General features: G+C 53.4%; 1 long non-coding RNA gene across 1 annotated transcript; it reads right to left on the bottom strand.

Annotated features, from left to right (window-relative positions):
* Positions 1-89: 89 nt before the first annotated feature.
* Positions 90-4,751, bottom strand: LOC113217755 (uncharacterized). Its single transcript, XR_008012297.1, has 3 exons — positions 4,307-4,751; positions 4,044-4,217; positions 90-187 (listed from the first exon to the last, which is right to left on the bottom strand). It is a non-coding gene; the product is annotated as an uncharacterized LOC113217755 (long non-coding RNA).
* Positions 4,752-4,799: the final 48 nt, after the last annotated feature.

The raw sequence follows: 4,799 nt of genomic DNA, 5'->3' as shown, positions 1-4,799 counted from the left end.
CCCCCCCCCCCCCCCGCTTGACGGCCGTAAAGCTGGCGCGCGTTATGCGTTAGGACGAGCGTTACTCGGCGCCGTAAAGTGTTTACTCACACTCATAAGGGGGCCGCGACTGACTGCCGGACGCTCCGCCGAGGGCCTCGCCACGCAACACGCGACGAATAAAAACCGGCGCACCTTCCAGCAGCATCTGCAATGTAAAAAATACCTCTGTTAATTTGCAATGTTATCTGTAATTTACGATTAGCATACGATTTTTGTGGGTTTTGGACGTCGCACATTTGCACTAGCCCACTTTAGTGTTGAAGCATCCCATGGCGGTACGTAGTCAAAAGGAATTTTGTAAATTTCAAATCGTAGCTTTACATCATTCTTGGAAAAGTCTCTCGAAACGTATGAAAGCATATTTCAAAGTGTACAGTGACATCATCCTAGCTACGACACAGTACTCACGCTAACAGCGTTTTGGATACAATCTCCATGAATAATGCTGAGGGGAGAGTGCGCGGTGCAGTGCAAAAACCGTTCACGCGACGGCGCGCCAATGGCAGCCAAACACACCGTCGTAATCAGGGCGCACACGTTGGCTGACTAACACGACACTACATTTAATGACGGCGTTTTTATCATTTCCTTTATATCCTTTGCGTCCGCTCGTTGGCGAGACGCGGTAATTACGACACCAAGATGTGAATGAACGGGGCGTTTGTTGTTTCCACAAGACGGCACTGCTGCGTGAAAAGCCAGAGGCGCGAACGTTTTGTCCGCGTTCGTCCCTCTCTCTCCGTTGCCATTAGCGTCCCCAAATCTCCATCTTCTCTCTTTCTGTCCCTGGTCGCCGGCGGTGCGTTCATTCACTCAGGATGAGCTTTAAAAAGCAGCCTTCCTTTCACTGCCCTGCTTCGCTCCGGCCCCCTCCCCCCTTGTTAGGCCCTCTTCTGTCCATCCACCACGCGCCACCTCCTCTTCTCATCGCACTTTGTGACATGTTTCAGAACAAGCTGCTGCTGTCGCTGGTTTTTCGCGTTTTGCGGTTGTTTATTCGCTTTTTACTCTCTGTCCATTTCTTATAATCCACAGCGCGGAAAAAACAGCCCGGCTTAAACACAAACGCCCTGCCTGCTGCTCGAGCTGCACAGGTTCCGCCTCGCCGGCAACGCGGCCATGCGGTGTCTTCGCAACACCATCCATCTATCCATTCATATCCATCCATCCATCCATGCACTCATTCATCCACACCCAGAAAATGTCGTCTTTGAATGAATGCAGTTCTTTTGCCTATTTCCAACGTAATTTGTGACTTTATTGCAAAGTCAAAAACATTAACACAAGGAATATCTGTCGTTAGCAGATCAAAGAGTCCATCGTTAAGACATATTGAAATCCCTTAAGTAAAATATAAAAATCTTTAGACAAGGTTTATCTTCCCAAGCGTCCATCCAATCCACTCATTCAACCATCCTAGAGTACGAGATCTTCCATCGATGCACCTAGACTTTCATATTTTTCCTATCGCACATCGATCTATCAATTCCATCCACCCATCGAATCAACCCATCCATCCACCTATATATCTACCTATCCATCCATCCATCTACCCATCCATCCATCCATCGTCTGCACAGCCTCTCTGCCTCTGGCAGCTCCATCCGTCTCGGTCCCATAAAGAGTTGTTTTTTATTCATGGCCTTTAGAAAGCTCGGCAAGAAGAGATACCCTTCTCCAGGAGGCAGGACGCGGGAAGTAGAGGAAAAGGTGGGGGAAGCAAGGAGCAGGGGCTACTGGAGGCCAAAAAAGGATTAATTTTTCAGTTCCACGAGGGAGCGGCAGGGGAGGGATGAGGACATTCTGCGGAATAAGGTGGTGTACCCGAGCCGCCCAGATTCACGGTGTATGATGCGGTCGCGACGGTGCTAAACAGCCAGTAAAATATTAATTCCACGACGCAAATTAGAATCAAGACGGAAAAAGAAGGGGGCCGGGGGAAAAAAACCAGACATACTGTACCATTTCCAAAATAAAAGGAATACAAAACAAAATTAACTGCGATTTTTCGAAACGTTAATAACTAACAAGAACTTTTTTCGCACAGTGTCAAATTGTTAAACTTGCGATCGATTGTAAACCAACGCGCCACCGTGGAGAAAGAAAATTCTTGGTCCATCCAGACCAGCAGGGCGGCGAGGGAGCGCGCACAAGAGCAGCACTACAAAATGGCGGACTGTCCAGTGGGGTGGACGCTGTGAGGGGGAGGGATTGAAGCCTGGCTTCTCCCTCTCCCCCTTGCACCGTCCTTGTCGCTAGGGCCCACCACCATACCTCTTAGCGTGCACCGCGAGAGAGAGAGGGAGGGATGGAGAGGGTCGGGATAGAAAGAGACGGGGCGACAGGAAAAGTTGCAGACGACGCAACATTATATCCCTGCCAGCCTAACGGGGCAGCAGGGGCCGGTCGTCCCCCGCCCCTTACCCCTCCCCTCTCCCATCCCGTCCTAACCCCAGACACAGCTTTGTCCCGAAATTAACCGGCGGACACATTAAGGAAATTTATCTGCCCAGGGCCGGTAGTGGAGGGGGAGCGGCATTGTTTTAAGGTGGTGTCCCCTTTGTTCTCTGGTCAGCTTTTGTTTTAAATGCTGCTCCCCCCTGCTTTGTCCCGGGCGGGTTGCGCTTCCTTCCGCTCTCCTGGTCAGTGGAAGGGAGAGAGGTCAAAAGAGGGGATGGGGGGTAGAAACTGAAACTAGTCCTATTTGATACACAGCGCCAGCAAACAATCTCCTTCTTTTTCAGTCTTCAAAAAACCTAAACGGAAAATTGAACGAAACCTTGTATAAAGAAACAAACTCTTCTTTCCCTTTGCCGAAAACTCACCGCGCGACAGCGCTCCACGGCGGCTGAGCCCGACTTTGCACAACATGAGCTATTCACGACACGCGGTCATACGAGTGCCATAGGAATCACGGGACAAATTTGCACACACACAAACACGGCCATAATATTTCATGCGACAAGGCAAACATATTAACGTGCGCGCAAGCGGCCCGCTGGTGTAGCGAAAGATCGCGCAGTTATGTGGGGAAAAGGGAGAAAAAGGAAAAGAAAAAATAAAGTGAAAAAGAAAAACAAACGAAGAGGCGCAAAAGGAGGGGAAATAAGGCGAAAAAATGTAAAGCGCCGGGGCGGTGGGGCAGGGATCTAGCTATGCGCGACGGTTGCACCGCGGGCGCGCAATGTGCGACATGTAGTATAAAGCGGGCCAAAATAAAAAGGGCGCGGAATGGAGGAAATATTTCGCATCGCGCGCGTGGGCGGGGTCGGGCAATGAGCACGACTTTTTCAAAGGGGGAATGCCACCGCCCTGCCGCCCTCACGCACCTATGGCCTAATATGGCCATGAGGCGACAACAGAGCTGCTGCGCTCATGAGCTGCCGCTGCCGAGAAAGTCATCATCAGTCTTCCATACCACCCCTAGAAACGCGACCGACTCGGCGGACCGACACTTGTGCGAGGGTGGCGCGGCGTGGAGCGCGAGTTTCGATTGGTGCACAGCACACCATACCATCGCGACCACGGCCACCACCCCCGCGCCTCCACCATTCACCCCCTGGGGGGCCTAAACCATCCGCTCTATTCAGCCTCGGATTGCTTCGACGTCAACACCGCCCCCGCCGCCACCGACAACGACGACGTGGCGCGGCCGGGGTGCGCGGCGGTGCCGTTGCGCCCTTTTCAAAAGATGGCGATGGCGGTGGGCGGTGCGGCCGGCGGCAGCGGCGGCGGGGGTCGCAGCACGAAGGGGAACGAAAACTTGTGGCCGTTCTGGCCCGGCAACCCAAGCCAAACCCAGGGGCGTCCATTACAGGACCCCCTTGGGCAGCAGACGACGACACAAAAAAGGCCAGGGCGTGTGTGTTCCACGACCATGGGCCGCCGGGGGTAGTGTGGTTCGTTGCGACAGTGGCGCCCCCCGCTGGCGCATCTGCGGCGGGCCTTGCATCATTGCGGTTCGCATTCACGTCCACACAAACAATCCGCGTGACACTCACACTGTTGCACAAACGACACGTCGAACTTCGTCAGCGGGCCGGTGGTGGTGGTGATGGTGACGTCACTTCACCGCAGCACGTTGGTTTACGTCGTTATTGCTGGCCCGATTGGCCGCAATTTCAGTCGGCGACAAGAGAATATCCAAATGATGTCGTCGTCGCCACCGCATACTTCTGAATAAAAGCAGACGACATTGTTGGTAAGGACGTGAGAAGGACGTGGTGCGCAACGACAAGATGTAACATCGGCGACATACACTCACTCAGTTTCACAACGACGACGCCCTGTCCGAGGCCACCGTCAACTCTTTTCCTCATCCTGGTCGTCGTCCTGGTGCCCGCCGCCCGGCTGCCGCATCAGCCTCCTGCCTGGTCCGACCGCTCATCTCGCGCTCGGTGTGAGCTCCAGACTGAATCTGCCTAACGACTCCAACCTACCTAACCCCCCTGCTTCTTTTTTCATTTCCCTCTCCTCTTGGTTCGTATATCGCACGTTTGTCTGCTTGCTTCCGTGTTAGCGTGACCTCTCTTCCTCGTCCCCTCTCTCTCCCCCTCGTATGCATCATTGGCAATCCTTCGTCCATCTCTCTCACACTCCCTGCCAAACATCAACCCCTTCCCCCGGTCTCTCTCTGTCGCACGCATGTGCGTAGGCATGTAAATTAATAGAGGGAGACACGGCAGCAAAGGGTTGAATGAAAAAAGAGAACGGAGGAGGGGTTCGCGTCCCGATGAGGGGAGGGGTGGAGGGGGGGG

Source organism: Frankliniella occidentalis, unplaced genomic scaffold (assembly GCF_000697945.3).
Source record: "Frankliniella occidentalis isolate FOCC.00 unplaced genomic scaffold, Focc_3.1 Scaffold4412, whole genome shotgun sequence".
NCBI classification, from domain to species: domain Eukaryota; kingdom Metazoa; phylum Arthropoda; class Insecta; order Thysanoptera; family Thripidae; genus Frankliniella; species Frankliniella occidentalis.
This window is presented reverse-complemented; position numbering and strand designations above follow the sequence as displayed.